General features: G+C 43.8%; 1 protein-coding gene across 2 annotated transcripts in view; it reads left to right on the top strand.

The window, feature by feature from the left end:
- Positions 1-25,825, top strand: part of VAT1 (vesicle amine transport 1) — a 102,076-nt gene that overhangs the window by 44,558 nt on the left and 31,693 nt on the right. The window lies entirely within an intron of this gene.

Genomic DNA, 25,825 nt, shown 5'->3' with positions numbered 1-25,825 from the left:
CTGAAGAATTACAGACAAGGGCAAAGCTGTTTGCAGGAGAAAAAAGAGCGGCCTGAAACTTCAGTGCATGAGAACTGCAGGGAGAAAGAAACACACAAATGATCTCTTGAGATTCAAAAGGAATGCTGTATACAGCCGCCTTGTGTATGGATGTATTTTCTATGTGTGGACATACAGTACATCAACCTATTTCCTGTTTTGGTGGCCATTTTGTTTGTTTATAAACAAACTTTTTAAAACTGTTTTTAACCACTTTTAATGCGGCAAGGAGCGGCGAAATTGTGACAGAGGGTAATAGGAGATGTCCCCTAACGCACTGGTATGTTTACTTTTGTGCGATTTTAACAATACAGATTCTCTTTAAGTATGCTAGGCTTTTGGAACACAGGTATTCTAGATGTGCTTGCCTGCAGCTGTACATGTGCCCACACAGATTGAACTCTGCATTTTGCTGGCTTGAAAGTAGGGTTTTGCAGGTGAGGTAAAGAGGGTCCTGTATTTACTGCTGGTATCTGCTCCTTGACTATGCATATTAAAAGGTATTACCTCAATCAACATTTGATGTCTGCATACGGTAGGATCTTGAGATGCAGGTTACTGCCGTCTAGATGCAGGCTGTGGTAAAAGTGACTGGTACAAGCCTTCACTAATCCTCTTGTACATTAAACTGAATTAGGGTGTGGACAATGTGCCTTTTTTTTTTTTTTTTCACTGAGTCGCAGCTCTCTGCCACCTCCTTTCAGACACGTGTCCTATGTTGATAAATGCAGTCTGTCATTAGGAAGTCACGTGGTCACCCCAGGGCTTGGTACTCACTCAAATCTAAAAAGGTCATATTCAAAGGCTGGACCACAACACATTGATGGATAGTATCTGTTCAGACCTGAGCTAGTATTTTCTTCACTGTAAAGGCTCATACACACGGGGTACGGCCGTCGCCGCAACCACGTGGCACGCGCGTGTTGCGGTGACAGGGCGCCCGTGTGTATGATGTGCGCGCCCTGAACCGTCGCCCGTCGGAGCTGTCGCCAGGCGATTGACATGTTCAATCGCCGGCTACAGCTGTCGCCGGAACTGTCGCTAGTCCCGCATGTGTATGCGGGCTAGCGACAGCAACCCACACAGCACACGGAGCTTCCGGCGGGGGGGTAGGAACCTCGGCGACAGCTTCCACCGCATCGCTAATCCCTCTGCTGCCGTGTGGATGCAGAGGGACTTGGCGGCGAGCTGTCGCGCACACGCTCCCGTGTGCTAGTGACAGCTACAATTGTCCCCTGTGTGTACTTAACTTTATGGACAGAAATCCAACCAGCATGACCTTTCTGGACAGTGGACAGAAGTTGTCATAGCAATGCTGATATGTTCAGATATGTCCCATTATACTCTGGACAGGTTTTTTGAGTTCCATGGTTCAATGATATGGACACTGGCACGCAGGGCTGAAGTTGGGCAATTTTTGGGTACCTGGATTTGGTGGTTTTTTGAACTGAACAGAGTTGGAGTCGGATGATTTTTGTACAGACTCCACAGCCCTGCTGAGGACTATATGGCTTGGGCTGGTGGGTCAATAAGGCAAGGATTACACTGCAATGTCCTTGCCCTCAGTGCTGCTTATGTATGCACAGCACTGTGGTGGTCTCCCAGGAACACCTGAGCCACCTGAGTGCTGGATACATAGGCTCAATTAACTGAGCTTTATCAAAAACTTTATCAAACGTTTGATTTGCCTCATGGGTAAAATCTAATTTTGAATTCACTAAGGTGTTTTAGATTTATTGAACATTATCGATAAAACATTTGCTAGATATACAACACCTTAGTGAATTCAAAATTAGATTTTACCCATGAGGCAAATTATCAAACGTTTGATCAGTGCTGGGCCGAAATTACGCATGAGCGTAATTACGCATCGTAATTCAATGTAAATTTACGCGTAAGCGTTACGCGTAACTTACGGTCTTACGCGTAATTATTTACGCGTAAGACCGTAAGTAGTATCGTAATTACACTGTCTACCGTAATTGATAGGCATGCGTAATTTTACGAACACTTACGCGTAATTTTACGCGTAATTACTAATGTAAAATCTCCCATTTTCTAAGAGTAGCCAATCAGTCAACATCCTAAGCAACCAATAGTATCTTATCCCGCCCTTCAGTATATGCGTACGTTTTGACGCATACGAATGATATGTACGCAATAACTGTCACATTGACGGCTATTGCGTACATATCGTCCGCATGCGTCAAAAAATACGCATTAATGGGTATTACGGCACTACGCGTAACATCGTAGTGTAAGCGCCTTCATTACGGTATCCTTACGCGTAATTGCGTAAGTTTACGCGTAATTACGGTGATGTACCGTAGATAATTTCCTATGCCGTAACCGTAATTGCGTAATGCGTAATAGCGTAAAATTACGCGTAATGATCCGTAAGCGTAGATTTTTCCATTACGAGCAGCACTGCGTTTGATAAAGTTTTTGATAAAGCTCAGTGAATTGAGGCCAATGTGTATGAAGTATCTTACATTGGTGGAAACTGATGTGACCAATAACTGTTAACACTAAATCAGCAAGTTGTTATAATGTACCGATCTAAAGCACAAAAACCCTTAAATCTCCAGTGCAGCCTTTCCTGTCCCCAGCACTCCCCTCCCTCCATGCTCTTGTCTGAATGTACAATCAGGCATCATGTGCAGCCTTAAGTAGTGGTAGCCCTTTGGGTCCTCTGTCTTGCTCTGTAAGCGGTTAGTATATATGAAATATTAAAGCAAATCACTTGTTTCAATGCATGAGTTAGAATATGAACTTGTGTCAAATGCGCAGAACTTGGGTTTTTATCCACTTAATTTCATCTCTACAGCTGGCTGCCATCTGAAGGATTCTAAAACCTGTTACAGTGCTTAGTTATTTCCTTCATCCACATAGACCCGTGGGACTACTTTCACTTCATACACTTGCTGTGTACTTGAGTATTTTTTTTCTGTCATTGCTGCATTTTTTTTTTTTTATTTTTTTTTTGTTAGTAACTGTTGCTGAATCACTACTACCTAGAATCTACTCAATCTGGTTCCTGATAAAATGAAGACTTCTACATTTGTAGTGCATCTGCGTTCAGCAGCTATCGCATGGTTTGAGCTACAGAGACAGGATACCACTGGGAAAGGCCTGAGGAAATATATCCCTCGTGTGACAATCGGTCAAACCAATCTCTTCCAAGGGTAATATAAAAGCTTCAAAGCTGAGGCACTGGGTAGACATGTGGCTTGGGAGTAGTAATCAGATTGGGAGTTGCCAAGGAAAAAAATGCTAGGCAATGTAGTAACTATTTTCAATTTCCTTATAGTCATAAGACCCAACTGGTAACTGAAACTTACTTTATTTGGAGCTACACGGTTTTAAGTACTGATAAAGCTTGTCACTAGATATGCCTTCGTAAGGAAGACTGTTAGTTCATATCTCCGATGAAAACTGGCACTTTTGGGCGGTTTGATTCAGGAACTGCCAATAAAATTTCAAAAAAGGAATCAAGGCTGAATGGGAAGGATTGTTTGAAAGGCTGTACGAGTAAAGAGGGAAAAGTTGAAGCTTATGCAGGAGTTAGAGCACAGGGCCCATATGTAATTCACTTTTTTAACCTGAGTTTTCTCCAAGGTGAAATTTTCAAATGTCAAATGCCCTTTAAACCGGCAGCAAGTAAACAAGTACTAAAAATGTTGATGCCACTTTCACCTTTTTTTTTTTTTTTTTTTTTTTTTTTTTTTCCAATTGCAAAGTGCTAAAAAGTTGTTATAAATCAATGAAACATTATCTCATAGGAGAAAACTCAGGAGAAAGTTAATTGCATTTGGCCCCAGGTGTCAATCTCCGGTCCTCATAGGTCCATATTCATGCCAGTGTTTAGGATGGACTGAGAATCTGGAAACGTGAGTTTATCAAGTAGCACATTTCTCTCAATTTGAGCTGTGCCAAAAATGAGGCCCCTGTCCTCGAACTGGAGTACTCTGTACAGACGCTTGGTTATCCACCAGGGTGGTAGTTTTCTGCCTAAGCCGACTTTCATCAATTTAATTAATCTTTCTCTGCCTGAAAGAGTTAAATATAAGGTATGCAAGTGGCTGACTCAGCCCTGACTCAGACAGGAAGTGACTACAGTGTGACCCTCCCTGATAAGAAATTCCAACTATAAAACACTTTTCTAGCAGAAAATGGCTTCTGAGAGCAAGAAAGAGGTAAAAATGGGGAATTTCTTATCTGTGAGGGTCACACTGTAGTCACTTCCTGTCTGAGTCAGGACTGAGTCAGCCACTTGCATACCTTATATTTAACTTTCAGGCAGAGAAAGAAAGAGGAACACAGCATAGTTATTTGTGTGCTAGGCACTGTACATACACATGTCTATCATTATGTCACATTTCAGTTCGGGTATCCTTTAAGCAGTCTCCTTGCTCCCAGCCTGATCTTGTAGTGGAATACTGTTACAAATTTCCACATGGTTCTTAAAAACCTATGCAAAAAACCTGGACATGTAGTATAGCATTTCTTTACAGCTCAAAGGCTTGAGTACTTCTAGCTGTTTCCCTCTTAAGGACAACCGAAGTGGCATAATCAGGTAGACGTGTAAGTATAGTGCCAAGCACACAAATGACTGTGCTTTGTGTTCCCCCCCCCCCCCCCCCTCAACTTCCATGCCCCCACCCCTCCCGAAAGTTAATCAGGTATGCATGTGACAGTTTCTGTCCAGGTCAGGACTAGGTCAGACTATAGTGTAACCCTCACTGATAAGGAATTATAGCCTTAAAACCATTTCCTGTCAGTAAATTGCTTCTCAGAGCAGGAAAGAGACAATGGTTAATAGATTTGAGCTCTGGAATACTTCTGGAATAAGTAAATGCATGTGTCATTGAGCAGAGACAATGACACGTGAAACTGATGAAACAATTGTATCTATCCTAAGTGTTTTCTATCTGTCCTTTAACCAGCAGCGTAGGTGTTCAGTGTAAATTATGCATCTGCCTCTTCCTTTCAGTCCACCTCACTACTGCCTACAGCAGATATGGTGTTAAGGATCTTTCATCATTCACAGGGCCTAGGCATTGATAGAGAATGAATAGCAGTGGTTAGATCTGATGTCCATGGCTGACTAAATTTCAGTCCAGAAAGCTTCTCCACAAATTTGATCAAAATGCTAGAGCACTGCTGTGGGTGTACCAGCTGCTGAAAGGGTAAATGCATGTACATAGTGAGCCAGAGTAATCGCAATGCCGAGGAACTGTTTTGGGGTTCAATCAGGTGCCCTCTAGTTGAAGACTAGAATTGATATCCTTGGCTTGCATGAGTGAGGCAGAAAAATCTGCCGTAGTTTAAAGAGACACTGAAGCGAAAAAAAATTATGATTTGTATGTGTAGCACAGCTAAGAAATAAAACATTAAGATCAGATACATCAGTGTAATTGTTTCCAGTACAGGAAGAGTTGAGAAACTCCAGTTATCTCTATGCAAACAAGCCATTAAGCTCTCCGACTAATGCTGGGAATACACGGTTCGTTTTTGCCTTCGTTTAAACCTTCGTTTCGATTGTGCCTTTTGTCCTTTTCGATCCCGAAATAATCGGTCATATGGTTAATATCACCACCCACGGTTTCGTTTTTTTTTTTCGATTCTGATGGTTTCGTTTTTCCAATGATCGAAGGCTGCAAAGAAACTAAACGAAAATCCCTTTTTACAGGGACGGACTAGCATAAACGAATATATAATCGATCTGAACAGCCATCAAGCCTACCAATGGCTCGATTAGATGGATAAAGAGAGATAATATCAAACATGTTCGATCACTAGTCGTTCGTTTTTGGGGTCTATTAATCGAAACTATAATGAGATTATGACTATTTTCACATACTTTTTAACACTCGATTCGTTTACCGAACGAATCGAAGGTTTAAACGAAGGCAAAAACGAACCGTGTATTCCCAGCATAAGTTAGTCGTGGAGAGGGCTGGTATCTGACTTTTATTATCTCAACTGTTCCTGGACTATTTACTTTTCCTCTGCTAGAGGAGAGGTCATTACTTCACAGACTGCTCTGAAAGACTCATTTTGAATGCTGAGTGTTGTGTAATCTGCACATATTATAGAATGATGCAATGTTAGAAAAAAACACTATATACCTGAAAATAAAAGTGTGAGAATATTTTCTTTGCTGCTAATCTTCTAGTAATTATTCATAGTACACAACCAATTCACTATATCATAATTTTTTTTTTGCTTCAGTCTCTTTAAAGGATGACTAATGGGGGGGAAAATATGGAAGCATTCATATTTTAACAATACTAATTGCCTGGAAGCCCTGCTGGATAGTGTAATGGTTAAGGGCTCTGCCTCTGACATGGGAGACCAGGGTTCGAATCTCTGCTCTGCCTGTTAGTAAGCCAGCACCTATTCAGCAGGAGACCCTAGGCAAGTCTCCCTAACACTGCTACTGCCTATAGAGCGCGTCCTAGTGGCTGCAGCTCTGGCGCTTTGAGTCCGCCAGGAGAAAAGCGCAATATAAGTGTTTGTCTTTTGTCTTTTTATTTGGCTGTAGTAGTGTTTGACATTGTCAGATCTGACAATATGAGCTGCATGCTTGTTTCTGGTGTTTAAACATCTGCATGCTTGTTCAGGGTCTAATACCTTTAGCCTAGAGGATCAGCGGCATAGCCAGGCAACTGGTATTGTTTTAAAAGAGGAATTAATATGGCAACTTCCATATCCCTCACTAATTGTCCTTCAGTAAGTGACTTTGTTAACTTTTAGAGCTTTTACCAACTGCCCTGTGCCCGTGCTATCATGGAACAATCCTCCAGTCCCCCACAGTGACTACGTTTTTTTATTTTGGCGACCAAACCAGTCGCTGGTCACTGCACCTGTGCGGGTCTGGCTGGGCGCGTGCTTCTGCTGCCGGGAGCATCCTGCACAGTATGAAAATATCATACTGCGCATGACTCTCTCCTGGCAGGATCATGATCGAGGCTTTGCAGTGACCGGCTCTGTCACTGAAATCAAAACTTAGTCACACTGGGGGACCAGAGGCTTGTCCTGTGGCTGGTGGGAGGGGGGGTGAACTCCACCCCCCTCCCCAGTAGATTTGTCACCATGGAGTGGGTAATCTCCAGCTCAGTATTATGCACTACAGCCTGTGTTGCTGCTGAGCGCAGATCCCATGAAGCATTCTTGAGGTGGTGAGAGGCGGCTGTGGTGCTTCTCCACAATAAGGGTTTGTGTCTAGTTCCTGTGGTCTCTGAATGAATAGAGGAATGTGAGGAATTGAGCAGCAGGGAAGAGAGGGGGTGGCAAAGGCCTTTCCTGTCATGGGGGTAAAGCTGGGCAGTGACCTTTCATACGCATTCATGGTTGCCAATTTCCACCCATTTAACAATATATTCCCTGGAAGCTGTTTGTCACACTTGTAAGGATGTCATAAAAGTAAACACAGCCGGTGAAACTTCCTTGGCTGGAAAGTGCTGGAAGGATGCTCAGCACACACCCAGCTTATTTATTCGGCAGCAGGTATATTTAATATTCAAACATTGAGGCATACGGGAAGATTAATGATTTTTTTATAGAGAAGCGAAGCTGGTTGGGTGAACTCTTCATAGGAGTGTGTCAAATTATCACGCCTGTACACTGTAACTTTTCTATCTTTGCTCAGCACTCTTTAATTACAGATTACCGATTACCCAGCAAGCTCATGGTGAACCAGGACTCCTAGGAGAGTGTAGGGCTACAAAGGACCAGAAAGCCCTCTTACTAAATGCTATGCAAAACAGAAATTTTTCTTTCTTAAAGCAAACACGACTCAAAGCTCTGGTTCAAAATATTTACCCTGCAATGAGGGATGCCTCAGTATCCTTTTGACAGAGCATTTATAGTGCGCTTTTCTCCTGGCGGACTCAAAGCGCCAGAGCTGCAGCCACTAGGATGTGCTCTACAGGCAGTAGCAGTGTTAGGGAGACTTGCCCGAGGTGCTGGCTTAGTGAACAGACTGACAGGAGACCTAGGTTAGAATCTCTGCTCTGAGGTAGATCCCATTACACTATCCAGCCCCTGCTTTTGAGGCTTCTCTCAGTGGTCTGCAGTGCCCCTGATGCTGAGAACCGACCCCTCCTCGCTGTGGGGCTCCTTCTGCAATAATGGCCGCACATGTGCAGTAGCCTGGAGCTGCGGGCTCAGTGGTACTGTGCATGCGCTGGCAGGCTCGGTCTGCTATTGCGTGGCCATGAATTTGCAAGAGGAGCCATGTGGCCCTGATAGACAATGCATTGTTGCTAATCTTTGGGGGGGCGTGCTACGATGGGGTCAGCAGACCCCTCCTCGCTGTGGGGCTCCTTCTGCAATAATGGCCGCACACATGCAGTAGCCTGGAGCTGTGGGCTCAGTTGTACTGTGCATGCGCTGGCAGGCTCAGTCTGCTATTGCGTGGCCATGAATGCGCCACGTGGCCCCGATTAGAATTATTGGCAATGCATTGTTGCTAATCTTTGGGGGGCGTGCTCCGTTGGGGACAGCAGACCCCTGAGGGAAGTCTCAATAGGATCCTGAGGCTTCCCTCTCTTTAGGAGAGTATGTGATGTTGTGTACCCAAGCTTTACATGTGTATGAGGCTTCAGTCAGCACAGAATTATGACAAAACTTCCCAGGGCTTTGATTGTAAATACACTGGGAAGAAAATGGTGACAATTAGTCTAATTAAAAATGGAAGATGGCAGAAACAGATGAGCTGTGAAAACTGAACATGGCAGTGTCCATACATGGTTTCTCCTCCATAGCTAGGAATGCTTGGCTTTGTGGAGTTGATGAGATTTGTCTAAACCTTGTGCCCTATGCCAGGGCTTCCCAACTCTCTCCTCAAGTAACAGGTGTGCATGCTTTGCAGAAAACCAACATTCCCAGGTGAGGTAATTGGTGTCTCAGCAGAGCTGAGTAATTACCTGTGGATTTCCGCAAAGCATGCACTTTTCGTGGTACTTGAGGACAGGTGTGAGAAGCCTACTTCCATTAACCTCCTGTTGATAGCCATATTTTTGTATGGATTTTTAACTATCACTCATAAATGCCTTTGGATATCGGATTGTATCCCCCAAGGTCTAGTTTCTCCTCCAGATATCCATGGCATTAAATACTCAGCTGACCAATATTGCAGCTCCTGCAGTGGCATGCTACTAGTTCCCCTCCTCATAAAACAGCCTGGTTAAGGCTGGATTCACAGTGGTCCTTTGCATAAAATGAGTGTGAACTGTGATGGAGACTGAACACAGACTTTAATACAAAGCCTGCAGTAAGTTAGAATAATGCGTTCGGTTACAACACACTACTGTGAACAGACCCAAAGAATTGTATGGGCAGCGAGCTGACCTGCAGAATTATTCTGCAACAGAACTGAGCACTATGAACTAGGCCTAAGGCTTCCTTTACCCAGTAGGCTGAAGGTGTTGAATTCACAGCCTGTTAGCTGCACTGACAAGTCACTTGCTAACACTTGGTACATGCAATGACTCTGCCGTTTGGCTGCATATTAATTACAGCTGGGAGCAGTTCAGCCCCTCAAGTGAAAGACCCCTCCCTGAACTGGGCTGCACATCTGTACAGGGGTTGTTTCTAAACGGTGACTTGAATCTTGTGACCATATATCTAGTGTCCTCAGTCTCACTCCTGTTGCAGCAGAGCAGTCCTACACTAATTGCTATTTGGACTGCTGGCTTCTGAAGATATGATTAGATTACCCGCCCACCTCCTGTTTGCTACATTAAGGCTAATTTCACACCAGGACGTTGCGTTAGAGGGGGCGTTAAGGTCGCATAACGTCCCCCTAACGGAACGCCTGGTGGTGCTGGATCTGGACGTCAGAGTGAGCCGCGTTGTGCAGCTCACTCTGGCGTCAGTGATGCCGTGATGCGCACTCTTGTGCGCATGCGGCATCACGTGGTCCTGCCGGCCAATCGCCGCACAGAGCGGCTGCTCCAGGAAGTAAACACTGCACGTCATAACTTGCAGTGCATATTAATTAGCCATGTGCCTGGCCGCTCTCCGCTCCTCCCCCACATTACTGAGTATGTGCAAGCAGTCTAACGCGGCTCAGCCGCGTCCAAAGTACTGCATGCAGTACGTTGTCTTGTGACGCAGCGTTACAATGTAACGCAACATGGACACTGTGAACAGCCCCATTGATTTTTCATTGCTGTGCGGTGGGCTGCCTTACAGGCTGCTCTAACGTGCGCCTGTAACGTCCCACTGTGAAACCAGCCTTAGAGTTTCCATCTGTTGCACAGCACAGTTTTGTAAGCAGGCCCATGCAGCATGAGTACTACTGAGCAATAATTAAAAGCCTACAAATCTGTAGCCCAGCGGTGTGTAATGTTGGAGCTGTATAAATACAATAAATACTGCATTAAGTGTTTTTTTTTTTTTTTTTTAATGAAAACTGGGGTGTAGTAAATTTTGCATCACTAAGCATTAGACTTCCAGTTACCAATACAGGAATATCCAAATGATCGGTTTATGGCTACTGGATTTTAATTGAATACAGGTGCAAATCTTAAACCATGTAGGCTATAACAAGACTGGTTACGCAATCAGGTTCTTGCTAAACTGACTCCAGAACTGAAAGCCCTAGCAATTGACAACCACCATGCAACCATTGGATTGTACCATAACAGAACTATTGTCCACAATCCAGTCTAACAATCACTAGATGGTGACAAACGACTGGTCCACAAAGGCTCATGTTCACTAGTTGGAGTAACCTGGGAATTGAAATACTGGGGCACACGTATATTTTTAAATATAGGGGTTGCAGGGAAACTAACAAGGTTTCCTTTAACTCTAGTACTTTAGACAAACCTTATTTATTTCACTTTTTATTAAATTTTCTCCTAGGTCTTTTTCACATATCTTCATGTAAATGCTGTAGAACAAACCCTTACAGCATTCTGCAGTCGGGTAATACAGCATTTGTTTGCAACCTGCAGTGCTGTCCTCGTTTACTGCATTCAGTGGAGCAATACCCAGAAATTCCTGCAGTTGTGCAGTGTATGATGCTGCACATTACATGCTTTAAACCAGGGCTGTGAAGTCGGTGCAAAAATCATCCAACTCCGTTTGAATCCTTCTCCACGTACACACAAATTGCTCTGACTCCACAGCCCTGGTTTGAACAAGCAGGCCTGTACTATGAACAGCTTTAATACTTGTAAATTGTATCTGTAATTACTGTTCCATCCAAATCCAGCTAGTGAAGAGCCTGTCCACCTACTTTACCCCCTCATTCGAAGGGATGTGCCAGCTGGGTGGAAGTGAGGGCATTTAGCTTTGGGGGACACTCTCTCCCCTTTCTACGTGGTAGAGGAACACTTTCTTTTTTACTTCTGTAGTACGGAAACCAGTAGCTACTTATTTACATAAGGCGGTTTAGATGGTTTCTCTAGCGATCTAGGAACAATTGTATTGTATTTTTTCTTTATCCACCTCCATTATCTGCTGGCTTAATCTAAGGTGTCTTTAGGGTGAAGTCATAGTTCATACAACTTAGTACAATAGTTGGCCCATAGGATGAGGACACCCCAAATCTCTCTACACGTACACGCTGATCTCCACTTCACAATGAACTTTTGCAAGTGGAATAAAGAATTTTGGAAAGCAACCAGGGGATTTGTCTGACATCAGCCTAGAAAAATGATCTCTTGAACTGCCAGATTATAAAGGAAGTGTGTAAGTTGGCGGAGCAGTTTCTGAAAAGTTTCCTCTGCAAAAGTCCATTTAACTATTTTGAGACTACAACTGTGTTACTGTACACTGAGCTATCCTATTTTGATCGCTTGTACTGTTAGCTAGTCCTAGCTTCTAAGCTTGCTTGTGGCACTTCATACCTTAATGGACTTGTACATCATTTTAGTCAAATTTTAATAAGCTTTGAGTAGATCTCCAGCAAAACACTGTATGGAATGGCTTACAGCACACCTGAATTGAAACAAAGTAGATTTTCACTTGTGGCTTCTTCCTGTTGTGCTGTTGCCACCTCCCCAAAGGTCTGACTGGATCTCAAGTCATCAGTGGTGTACCTATGGAATTTGATACCTGGCGCTACTGCTGATTGACCAGCACCGCCACTTCCTCTTGCCCCCCCTTCCTTCTACTCTCTACAGTGCTGCAGAAAAATGTCAGTGCTATATAAAAATATGGTGGCACATTAGTCTATGGTATGATTAGATTGTGAGTTCCTCTGAGGACACTCAGAAAAGGGGGTAAAAACAAGAGGGGAATGCGTAGGAAGGGAGGGGGATAGAGGTAGTGGCACAAGACACGGTTATCTCCTCCATGGGTTTTAACTATCATCTGTATGCAGATGACACCCAGATCGACCTCCACACCCCTGACATATCCACCACTACCATGGACAAGGTCTCCTCCTGCCTATCAGCCATCTCCTCCTGGATGTCCGCTAGGTTCCTGAAACTAAATCTAGACAAAACTGAATTTATGATCTTCCCACCCCGGCCATCCACGAACCTCCCAGATGTGCATGTCACTGTTAACCACACTACCATTCGCCCTACCTCTCAAGCCCGCTGTCTGGGTGTCACCCTGGACTCCGCACTCTCCTTCACTTCCCACATCCAAAACCTCACTAAGTCCCGCAACTTCCACCTTCGTAACATCTGTAAGATTCGCCCTTTCCTGACCTCTGCCACCACCAAACTCCTCATCCATGCCCTCATAATTTCCCACCTTGACTACTGCAATGCCCTGCTGTCTGGTCTCCCTATGACCCGAACAGCCCCACTGCAGTCCATCATGAATGCGGCAGCCAGAATTATCCACTGCTCCCATCGCTCCACCACGGCGGATCTGCTCCTAGAATCCCTCCACTGGCTTCCTATCCAGTCCAGAATCAGATTCAAGATACTGTCTGACCTACAAATCTGTCCACAAAACCTGTCCAACCTACATTTCCGATCTTACTCAGAGGTACACACCTAGCTGCTCACTCCGCTCTTCCAATGAACTTCGCCTAACCGCCCCTCGCATCACCCAGTCCCATGCACGCCTCCAGGACTTCTCAAGAGCTGCTCCAACACTATGGAACTCCTTACCTCCACCCATTAGGGCAGCCCCCTCCTTCAACATCTTCAAGAAAGCCCTCAAAACTCACCTTTTCACTCTGGCCTACCACCCCTCACAAGTGCTCTAAACCTACACCTGAACTCTGGTCCCCTACCATTCGTGTCCTTACCTCTCCCTCTAGATTGTAAGCCTTTGGGCAGAGTCCTCCTCCTTTTGTGTCCTACCTGATCTTGCACCTCCATTACTGTGCACCCATGCTATGCATCTGAGTGAACCTAACCTGCCTAATCTCCATGCTCCATCCAGTGACTGACTAAGCATTACCTTGTACTCATACAGCAATATGACAATACAGGAATACAAGAAAACCAGATCACACACCATAGTATGTCACCCCTAAATATTGTCTGTAACCTAAATTAATGTTCAGCGCTGCGTAATATGTTGGTGCTTTATAAATACAATTAATAATAATAAGACAGAGCCTGGTGGAAGAGAAGAAATGGCAGGAAGAATCTCATCAGCACTGCAGACATTACCAGTGCTGTTTGGCAGGTACATGCTGTTAGAAGAAGCCACTGAAATCTGAAAAGTGGAAAGGGTCATGGGGAAAGACCACAACCTGCAATCAAGCTAATTTAAATTGCCAGAAGCTTTCCTCTACTCACTACAGAAGTCAGTTGCCAGCACCTGTATCGCTGGCTTCTGCAGCAGCAGACTGCCCTGCATTTATCCTGATCACTCTGGTATTACAGCAGCCAATTCACATGGCTACTAATGACAGGCAACTTCTGAAGCACTAAACACATCCTATCACCTCTCCATGCTAATGTCCCAGCTGCAGCACAGCAATAATCCTCTCTACCCACCCTGCTGCACTACACATTCACTCACTGCAAGCTGTGTAGAGAGCAAGGCAAAACCTTGCTCACTGAACAGGAAAGGGGCGCCACATCTAGTGCAGGAAGTAGTACAGTCCCCTGCACTGCCTGCTGCTATATTCCCAAATGTTGACTGAACTATGAAAAAAAGTCCCAGGTGTTAGAACAGTGACTGAGCACCACAGCGGCACCCCTACCCATGGCGACACCTAGGCTGTGAGCACCTGCAGCCCTATGGTAGGCTTGCCACTGTCAGTCATGGATACTATGCATGTGCAATCAATCAGCATGCTACCTCAGTTGCAGGAGTGCTCTGCACCTGTGCTGTTATAAGTCTATACTGATTGCACATGTGCACAATGCCATGAGAGCACTATCTAAGACGTGGATAAGACAACACATGCCCAGTAGCTGCACCTGGAGTTTCTGTTGCAAATTTGGAGACTGGGGGGTCCTGAAACTAAGGGGGGCTGGAAAGCCCTGGTAAGTAAAAATCATTTTTTGAGTTCCAATTCAAGTGTGCATTAAGGCATAACTAAATCCAAAATTGAATAAGGCAATTTTTGTATTCCATTGCAGTGTTCTCCTCAGGCTCTTTTAGCCGGGTGCTCCACCCGGCTAGATTTGGTGACCACCCGGCTGTCATCGGCTCAGCTCCTCACCTCCTCCTATGCTGGAAGCACAGTTGCCCTGCATTTTCAACTTGCCCCACCCCGCTACTATTTCATGGCACCCCGCTACTATTTCATGGCACCCGGCTACTATTTCATGCCACCCGGCTGGAAAAAAATTCTGGGGAGAACACTGCATTGAACCCTACATTTGTGGCGTTAGGTGACCAAATTCAATTCCTACTAGACTTGGTGTAAGACTAATTTACTGGAATTCTGCACAACAAACGGGTCTACATGAGGAGCAGTGTTCTCCTCAGGCTCTTTTAGCTAGGTGCTCCACCCGGCTAGTTTTGGTGAGCGCCCAGCTTTTATCAACTCACCTCCTCCTATGCTGTAAGCAGAGTTGCACACAAGCACTGGCCCTGCATTCTTATCTCACCCCACTCGGATACTTTTTCATGCCATCTAGCTGCTGGCTGGAAGAAAAATTCTGGTGAGAACACTTGAGGAGTAACTTGTAGTCACAGGAATGTTAAAAATCCCTGCCATTTGCTTCTGGTTATTTTAATCATTTAAGTCTAAAGCTGCACTCTCCTGGAGCCTGGAAGATGGATCCCAGCAACGTCCCACAAGCTCTCTGATCCATGTTCCTGGCATTGGGTATGCGTTACGGGAGCTAACGAGAGGCCAAGTGATCGAGGTAGTTTGCATGGGAGTCATCAGGGATCATAAAGATCCTGCCAAGACAGTGGTCATTGCAGTGTCACGGTCTGTGTAATCATGTGCCTGTAACCACATTGACTGAAAATCAATCATTTCCATGATCTCACAATCTGCAGTCCTTGAAAAAAATGGGAAGAAATTGCATAGTGAGTGCAGGCCTTAACCCATTCCTGTTCCATCGTTTTCACTTGAGCAATGTTCACCTCCCATTCATTAGCCTATAACTTTATCACTACTTAGCAAAATGTACCCCCCAAAGAAAGCCTAATTGGTGGTGGAAAAAACAAGATATAGATCAGTTCATTGTGATAAGAGCCACTTTACTGCAAATGCTTTTTAACTGGAAGAATAAAAAATGGAAAAACATTTTCTCAGTTTTCAGCCATTATAGTTTTAACCACTTTACCCCCGCGCGTACGTATTTCTCCGCCCCTTTTTCCATCCTTTAAAAACCAGGGACGGAGAAACACGTACTTTCCGCGTTCCCGACGCTGTCCGCGCTCCCGCTCGTAAACACGCCGCCCGCCGCTAGTAAAACCGCCGCCGCCCGCTCGCCCGGAGATCAATGAACGGGAAAATCCATTCCCGTTCGTTGATCTAAGCCCCACAATGACCCGCTGCTCTCCTATGGGCAGCGCGATCATTGTGAGAAGAAACTCACGTGTCCAGCCTCCTTATTCTTCCTCCAAGCTTCCGGAAGGAGGCTTGGAGGTAGCAATAAAGCAAAAAGTTACTGTGGCCATCTTGTGGCCAAATAGTAAACTACACCCTACACATTTTTCACATACAAATAAATGACTTTTACACACAAAATTAACTCATTACCTCCCACACTCCCCATTTTTTTTTTTTTTTGTAATTAAAAAAAAATTAAAAAATTTACAATTAAAAAAAATACATAATTAGTTACCTTAGGGACTGAACTTTTTAAATATTTAAGTCAAGAGGGTATAACACTTGTTACTTTATAAACTATGGGCTTGTAATTAGGGATGGACGCAAAACTGAAAAAAATGCACCTTTATTTCCAAATGAAATATTGGCGCCAAACATTGTGATAGGGACATAATTTAAACGGTTTTATAACCGGGACAAAAGGGCACATACATTTCATGGGTTTTAATTACAGTACCATGCATTATTTAAAAACTATAATGGCCGAAAACTGAAAAATATTTTTTTTTTCCTATTTTCCCATTAAAACACATTTAGAAAAAAATAATTCTTGGCATAATGTCCCACCTAAAGAAAGCCTAATTGGTGGCGGAAAAAACAAGATATAGTTCATTTCATTGCGATAAGTAATGATAAAGTTATAGACGAATGAATGGAAGGAGCGCTGAAAGGTGAAAATTGCTCTGGTGGTCAGGGGGTAAAACCCCTCAGTGGTGAAGTGGTTAATATACATGCCTCCATAATTAAAACTCACATTTGCCCATTTGTCCCGGTTATTTCACCGTTAAAATATTGTCGCCATACATGATAGGGACATAATTTTATTTGGAAATGTGCATTTTTTCCGTTTTGCATCTATCACTATTTAAAAGTTTAAAATAAAAAAATATCGAAATATTTCCTCTTTACATTGATGTATTAAAAGTTTAGACACTTAGGTGTAAATTTACTTTTTTTTATTGTAATGTTTGTTAAACATTTTATTTGGGTAGTTTTGGGAGGGTGGGATGTAAACAATAGGGTTATAATGTAAATGTGTTTTTTTTTGTTTTTTTTTGTTTTAGTTGTAGTATTTTTTGGCCACAAGATGGAGGCCATGAGTTTGTTTACATGACGTCACCTTAAGCGTAACATACGCTTAGAGACGCATTGGGGGGCGCTACAGCCAGAAAAAGCGAAGCTTCCAAGAGAAGCTGTTGCTTTTTCAGCAGGGGAGAGGAATCCGTGATCGGGCACCATAGCCAGATTCACTGATTACCTGGCTAACGAACCGCGGGCCGGGATTGCACGATCGCCCGCGGAAGCGCGCATGGTTCCTGGACGTAGTTTCTACGTCCAGGAACTAAAATAGGTTACAGGACAACTAACAATATGGAGGCTGACCAGTAGTTCTGAGCGTTTTGCGTTTTTGAAACCTGCTAATGTTATCCTATGTGTCTATGCACACTGGAGCGATGAGGTTTTGTAAAAAAAACCCATACCATTACATTGGGAAGAGCTTCAGTGTTCTCCCCAGAGCCATTTACCTGGGCGGGCCACCCGGGTGAGATCCATGAGCGCCCGGGTAAAATTTCCCCATTCTGTGCATTAATTAGTAAGCAGCGGAAGCTGTACTCATTGCAGCCAACCGCTGTCGCTCAGGGCCGGTATCTCTGCCCTTCTCAGCTCCCGGCAGTTGTGTGGAGGGGCGGGGAATGCAGGGACGTCACGCAGCTCAGTTGAGCTGAAAAGGAAGCACCGCTCTGAATGTTCAGCCAGACGCTGCCCTCCTCCCTGTACTTGCAGCTCAATTGAGCTGAAGAGCGCAGAGAACACGCAGCTCTGATCTTTGTGGAATGTTTTGCCAGGCGCTCTCCTCTCCCTGTACTGGTCCTGCTGCCAACCGCAGTGTGTTTGCGTGAGTCTCACTAGCGTCTAATGGAGGGGGGCTTCTAACTCAGCTCCTGCCAGTCAGAACTTAACGATGCTTGACCCCTTTACCCCATGATTATCCTGTCCTGCCACTGCTTTCCCCAGCCAGAAGTGAGTCACTGGTGTAAAAGCTGCAGCTGGGGGGGGGGGGGGGGGGAGAGGAGTGAGCCCGTGTACAGATGGCCACCACCCAGGGCAACTGCAGACAGAGGCACAGAGTGAGACACCCTGGCCCCCTTTACAGCCACAGCCAGCAATATCCTGTGTGACTGACAGTGTCACACTGCAGCCAGGTTCAATCTGCAGATTTGAAAGTGAAACCAACAATATTCCCCCCCCTATGTTTCCTATAGATGGGTGGTGTAAGTGGGGATATCTGGGGGGTGCGCACGCAATTTCCCACCTAATGCCACCCAGCATAACCTTCCCCGCCGGCTACTTTTTCATACCACCCGGCTGGAAAATTCTGGGGAGAACACTGCTTTTGAAACCTTTTAGCGTTTGGGGAGCTATTCTGGTGTCTCAGCCCTAAGGGCCTGTTCACACTACAAGAGCTTTTCTAATCGCTTTGTGATTTTACAAGCTCTTGCTAATGTTATCCTGTGTGTTCACACTGGAGCGATGTGATTTTATACAAATCCCCATAGCATTGCATTAGCAAGAGTTTTCAAATCAAAAGTGCTTAGAAAAATGCTACTAGTGGGTTCCAGGTCTTGGATCTGATTACCAGTTATGGAGCATTTGCTAAACTGAGCTTTAAAAAGAAAAGATACTTTGTTTGCTAGGTGTGGCAACAAAGTTGCTTCTTTGGGCCCCTTTTCATGCCTGACCCTGACTGCTCAGCAAGGCCTGGCTCACTAAGTTTGAGACCACATGCTATTTTGTGATCTTAACCACATTGAACTGTGTGCTGCTTAAAATCACTATTCATCTGTAGTACCATAGCTTTGTCCTCCCTACTGACCCTGCCCACTGCAAGACACCACTCCTGCACTACTCCATTGGCCCTACCCTCATTGCAGCAGAACACAGTTGACCTGCAGGCTAAAACATCTGTACCATGTCAGCCCAACGATATCACCCAACATATTGGGTTCCAATTTCTCTTCCCCAATTGATCCAGCATGTATGGACCTTTATGGGTGCTATATAGATATTTGCCTGGTTATAGCAAGTGAAATAATGCACTGCAACCCTGTCTAGTGACATGAAAATAAAGCTCACCCCAGGTTAATGACCCAATTTGAACTTGACTGCAGGATCTGTGCTGTTGCCATCTATTAGACCTCATTATTTCTCTGGCAGTTTTGCTGATTTTCCCAAAAAACTCAATGGGTCCAGAACCTAAAAGAATTCTTATGAAACCAATTAGCTGCCAGACATGCAATTTCCTTAAATTGTATTGCATCAGTAAATGTATTGTGTGAAACTCATGACTGCCAAGATGTATAAAGCTTTGACCTAGAAAGCAGTGAGAATGGCAACTCTAACATGATCATGGCAACACACAGTAACAGAACTTCATGATCTGTTTTTTTTTAATCCAACCTTCAGTAAACTTGCTGATAAGTTTGCACACCTCACCTGTTACTCAATGTCCCCTTTGAAATGATTGGCCTGTGAAATGAGACCTTTTTAATTTGGTGTGGAGTGCTACAGCTGGGGAAAGGGGATGACTCTTCCGTAGACCATGTATGAACAGGCCAGCACATCCAATACAATATTGTGTGTATAAAATTCAAAGCCAGTCTTTCAGGACCAAGTTTGGTTCCTTGATCAAGGCAATTTGTGCGTAAGGCACAGTCTGCTGCACATGAAATAATGCTGCTTTTGTTGTCTTCACCCTGACCTGCTAACAAATTGCCTTGATAAAGGGATCCTACATGTTTAAATGTTGGCTTTGAATTTTTATACACAATGTGCATTGGCTGTGCCGGCCTTTGTTCATAAGTTACCGTATGGTATGTCTGAGAAGTACACATGCTTTCTACTGTAATGCAAGCATGTTAGGAAATGTAGGATGTCGTGTTTTGGATGATTTGTGCCCATGCATGGCCTGCCAAACCCAGAGGGAATAAACAGTAGTGCTACATATGAAACCCACTTGGTCAATGCAAGTGGTCCTCTTTCTGCCCCCATTGGCTTTGTATATGTATGGGGTATACTTATTGCGATTTGCCTTGTTGCATATTGAGTCATTTGACCACCTTGACTTGTGCATAAACTGGGAAGCAAAGAAGTCCTCCTTTGATGCCACACCTGTATGACATGGTGGCAGTTGGACTGGTTGCTAGTGTATTTTGGTATGCAAATTGTCCTGTTGCAGGCAGGGAAAAGTGCCTGGAAAAAGTTGCAGGGGATTGCCACTAGTCTGAGATCTCTAACATTAGTGCAACTCTACTGGCCCTAAATCTTCCACAAAGCATTACCCCCTCCCCCTTCCTCTGTCACAAAGATGAGATATGTGGCAAAATGGTAAATTGAGGTGCCTGGTAGAATCGTGGGGGCTTGCAGTAAACCAAATTGCAGCATTGCATAGTGGGTGCTCCTGGCACCTATAGGCAGCACCGTTTTCTGCAAGGGCACCGGCACCCTTTTTCCCTGCAGTTTCAGCAACCAGCAGATGGGGAGTGAAGCATGAGAACCTCCTCAGCAGTGGAGCTTTCTACAGCTAATCTGTGACCTATTGCAACAGCATTGTTGGCTGGGGGAGTAGCTTCGGGTTGCTTTAATTTAGAAGTAGTCTTCCCAAATTAGATAATGGAGCAAAAGGTAATGTGTAAAGATGGCATCTATAGGACCTGTGGTGCTAGCTTGGTCTCATGCAGCTCTGTGGAAGCAGCTGCTGTTACTAAAATATTCTGGATTTTTTTTTTTTTATGCAGCACAATGAACTACAGTAACCAGTGTTCCTGTCTAACCTTCTTCTTTCCCTGTGCTGTTTACATGGGAGATGGAATGTTACATCCAAACTTTGGCCTCACTGCAACAGGTTGAAGTTCAGCAAATGGAAAACTCTCTCCTTCCATGCAGCAGATGAACTCATCAACGGCAATAAATCAGTTCTTTACGAGATCTATTCTAGTAAACATTTACAGCAGTCTCTCTTCTAAAGCACTCAGCTTTTCAGAACATTGTAGAACACATTGATCCATGGTTAGGCCTGGCCTGGGGCCCACTATCTTTCAGGAGCATTTTCGATCAGTCAGTGATTCCAAAAGGGCTGGTTATGGAGGTGACCAGGCAGTAGCAGATGTGATTTCCCGATGTCGCAATTGTTAAGCCTGCAACATTTTTAGAGCGTTTGAAATTCAGTACAAAGCATAGGATCGCTGCAAAATCCCTCTTTCTTTTGATTTCAAAAAGGTTATTGGAATCGCAAGTGCATTAGCAAACTATGAAAAGCTCCAAACACTGAGCAATGAGATGTATAGCAGTTATGACAATATCATAATGGCAATAAATGCACATGCATAGCTTCCGGAAGCAATCAAAAAGTGAGAAAGGGCCCATACACCTGCCATTCCTATTTTACCCCTCCAGCACCACCTTTCCTACCCTCTCCCACTCTTCCTCTCCCAGTGGATCTCAATCAACTACCCATCACAAACTAGGAAACAGTTTATGCCATAGGCTAACATGTATCCCAGCATCAAGGGCTTAGTTTAGCAGAGCAAGCTGAGAAATCAATTGCATGTATCAAATCAAAGCACCCAACGATTGAGTAAACATAATCGCACTAAATCACATAACCCATAAACTCTCCATTACCCAGGAACACCCACATTATTTAACCTTCATAAGATTCCTGATATATATATGCCACAACAGTTGGCATGACAACGGTCTGCTATGTGGTTCTTGAACCAAATTCTCCGCTCGTTCTATATACCAGGGTTGTTAGTTTGGTACAAAAAATCATCGGACTCAGACTCCAGGTTTGACTCCTCAGTTTATGAAACCACCTCCAGGTACCCAAAATTACTCAAACTCCACAGCCTTTCTATATACTCAATTTCCCTATACCAATCCTGAATAGATACAGCAGTAGTAGATTTCCAAAATTTGGGGAGAGTGGAAAATGTCTCAAGTGAGAGATATAGAGATTGGAGATAAGTCTTCCAAAAGGGTTGAAATTAGGGGGCACATATTCCATATATGAACCATGGAGCCTTCTCCCTCCAGGCAGCGCCAGCATCTTGTTGATCTAGCATGGTTCATCTTATTAACCCTCCTGGTGGTATAATTCCCAGATTTATTTATATTTTCCAAAAGCGTTGCAATTTTTTCACAAGTGTTCAGACCCTAAAAATCATACTGCTTTATCTGTGGCCGCCCTGCACAATCCCACCTCCGATAGATGAACTCGAGGTAACTGCCCTGAGCTGCAGATTTCCATTTTAGGCAGTAAAAGCTGCGTTTGCGTTTATGTAATCAGCATGCCCCACATTGCAATTTGATTTGAAATCGATATATATTGCACAGCCCTAGTAGGCAGTAGAAATCTGACAGAACTGACAGCAACATAGCAGAAAAGTAATTTGTTGCTGCCTAGATGTAAGTTTACATGTATTTTAAATTTACATTTTTTTTTGAGATAGTGGCTCTTTAAGCTACTCTGCACAGCTCCACAGAATGTTGGCAAATTACAATTACAGTAAAATACAATTTGAAAAGGCTGGATTCACACTACAGTCTAAAATGTGACCATTCATAGAACAGATCACATCAGGCGAGCGGTTGCCATATGAAATGTTAAGCAAGGGATCTGTTCAGATGTTCTGAATTTGCATTCTTTCACTCACTACAATAGCCTTCTTTCACTACAATAGCCAAGTCATGACCTGTATCACCATATTTTTCAGATTAAGACGCTCCTGACCATAAGACGCTCCTAGGTTTAGAGGACAAAGACCGGGAGAAAAAATAAATCCTAAACTTGCTGCAGCCATGGTGAAGGGGCATCTTGTTGTGACTCCTTTGTACCTCTTGTGTCCTGTCTGCCACGTGTCCTCCTGCCACTTTGTGTCCCCCTGTGTTGTCCTCTGCATAGGCACAGTACAGGGAGACCCCAACATTGCAGTGGGCTGGAGGTTTGTATTGGCAGGCATTCACAAGTCAGGAACTCTGTTTGGACTAGAAGACTCAGCAGTGACTACCCCCCCCCCAGCTTCCTGTAAGGGCAGGGCTACTTTGGACCACTTATATGGGGGACCCTGTGGCTAACTATATGGAGGGCAACTTCTGGCTACCTATTGAGCCGTGCTATTGAATTCTGAGTCTTGGAAGTTGGGGGTGAGGGTAACTGCCTTGTTTTGGCTTGTCGTTTGGCCAAATCCTGGCAAATTTTGGTATAAAACTGTATGGGGTGCTTTTAGCAATCATTGGTGAGTTTGAACAGAACAATTGTAATGTGTGGACACCATAGGTTAGGTTCACACTACAGGCCAGATGCACAAGTGTATTCAGCATATCCTGAGTGGATACACCCATTGCAGCATCAGGTAAGTGTGTGCACTACTCACGGTTATGAATCCAGGCCCTCTGGCACTTGTCTCTGAGCACAGCGGCAGGGTCAGCACGTGCAGTTAGCTCAGAAACCCAATGTAAATTTAGGACTACCATTGGCTAGATCAAGGGGAATCCTGCCTAGCAACATGGAGGATTCTCATTGGACCACTACGCCATAAACCAATGAAAATGTTTTTGGCGCATTATGAACGAGCCAGACAGGAAAGGTAATGTTGTTGTAACCTAAAGCAGTTTAGCTGAAATTGGGTTTAGTGTTTGACTCTAGTGTACCCCTCAGATTGTGGGTTTGTGACTTGTCACATGCAGTGTCACTTTGCTCTTGCGGCGTGACAGTCAGCATGATTAGCAGTTTTGAAACTGTCATAATAACAATCTGATCATGTGGGAGGTGAGTTCAGACACTGTAGTACAATCCAGCAGGGCCTTCCTATTTACTCATGATTCTGCCCTTTGCCAAAAGCTTCATATCAGGCTTTGGCTTAGTTTGACTTCCTGTTTTTTGTAATCTACAGTTTGAACAAACCCTAGTACAATTTTATGTTTGGTGTTTGCTAAATGGAAGAAAACAAAAGTACATGTCCCAACATTGCAAGAGATGCTAGAGACAAGTTCAGGTTATTTTTATTTGTTCACACCAAATTGCAGTGTATGTTTACAAACTACACTGATAACATTGCCTATAAACAGTGCCTGCCAACACTTAAGACCTGAAACATTCGGTGCCATCAAGCTTAACCACTTCAGCCTTCAGTCGTTTTCACTTCATGCATCCGAACAATGTTCACCTCCCATTCATTAGCCTATAACTTTATCACTAATCACAATGAACTGATCTATATCTTTTCCGCCACCAATTAGGCTTTCTTTGGGGGGTACATTTTGCTAAGGGCCACTTTACTGTAAATGCATTTTAACAGGAAGAATAAGAAAAATGAAAAAAATGCATGATTTCTGTTTTCAGCCATTATAGTTTTAAAATACATGCCTCCATAATTAAAACTCACGTATTGTATTTGCCCATATGTCCCGGTTATTACACCGTTAAGATTATGTCCCCATCACAATGTATGGCGACAATATTTTATTTGGAAATAAAGGTGCATTTTTTCAGTTTTGCATCAATCACTATTTACAAGTTTAAATATCAATGTAAAGATGAAATTTCTATATTTTTTTTATTCTAAAGTTTAGACCCTTAGCTAAATATTTACATTTTATATTTTTATTATTGTAATTTTTTTTATATTAAACATTTTATTTGGGTATTTTTTGGGAGGGTGGGATGTAAATAGTACTTTTATAATGTAAATGTGTTTTGTTTTTTTACTTTTAGTTGTAGTTTTACTTTTTGGCCACAAGATGGTGGCCATGAGTTTGTTTACATGACGTCACTCTAAGCGTAACATACGCTTAGAGGGATGCATGGGGGACGCAACAGCCAGAAAAAGCGGAGCTTCTGAGAGAAGCTGTCGCTTTTTCTGCGGGGGAGAGGAATCAGTGATCGGGCACCATAGCCCGATTCACTGATTCGTGGGCTAACAATCCGCGGCCGGGAGCGCATGCGTGCGATCGGTCGCAGAAGCGTGCAGACGCGCACATAGCCTCCTGGGCGTAGCTAGTACGTCCAGGAGGCCAAAGTAGTTAAGGGTACAATAGTGTTCTAGAGCAGTGTTTCTCAACCTTTTATAAGTGTGTACCCCTTTTAAAACCCTGTACTCATCGAGTACCCCCTAGCATAGTAAACATGATCACAAGTACCCCTTGACAAATATATATTTAATCGTAGTACATAATTGGTTCTAAACAATGTGCGAGCATTTATTACTGCTTTTAATTAGCTAAAATACTAATTTGATGTTTAAATAAGAATTATAATTTTCTAAATCTCTAAATTTGTTATTCTTGGTTAAGTATATCAAGCCTGAGTACCCCCTGGACCCATCAGAAGTACCCCCTGGGGTACGCGTACCGCATGTTGAGAACCTAGGTTCTAGAGAATGTGGCACAATTGCTGAAAACTACAACAAATTAAAGGGAATCTAAACTTAGGAAATGGATTCTTCCTTTTTAAAATACCAGTTGCCTTATTCTCCTGCTAAACCTGTGCCTCTAATACTTTCAGCCACAGTCCCTGAACAAGCATTCAGATCAGGTGCTCTGACTGAAGTCAGACTGGATTAGCTGCATGCTTGTTTCAGGTCTGTGATTCAGCCACTACTGCAGCCAAAGATCAGCAGGACTTCCAGGCAATTAGTAAGGTTTAAAAGAACCTCCATAACCCTCTTAAGGTTCCCTTTAGGAGAAAAAAAAACACTTCCAATTGGCCAGTCACTGATCAATTTTATCAGCTACATGTAAGCTTACCTACCCAACTGTTGTGCCTGAGTG

The sequence above is a fragment of the Hyperolius riggenbachi genome, chromosome 12 (genome assembly GCF_040937935.1).
Source record: "Hyperolius riggenbachi isolate aHypRig1 chromosome 12, aHypRig1.pri, whole genome shotgun sequence".
NCBI classification, from domain to species: domain Eukaryota; kingdom Metazoa; phylum Chordata; class Amphibia; order Anura; family Hyperoliidae; genus Hyperolius; species Hyperolius riggenbachi.
This window is presented reverse-complemented; position numbering and strand designations above follow the sequence as displayed.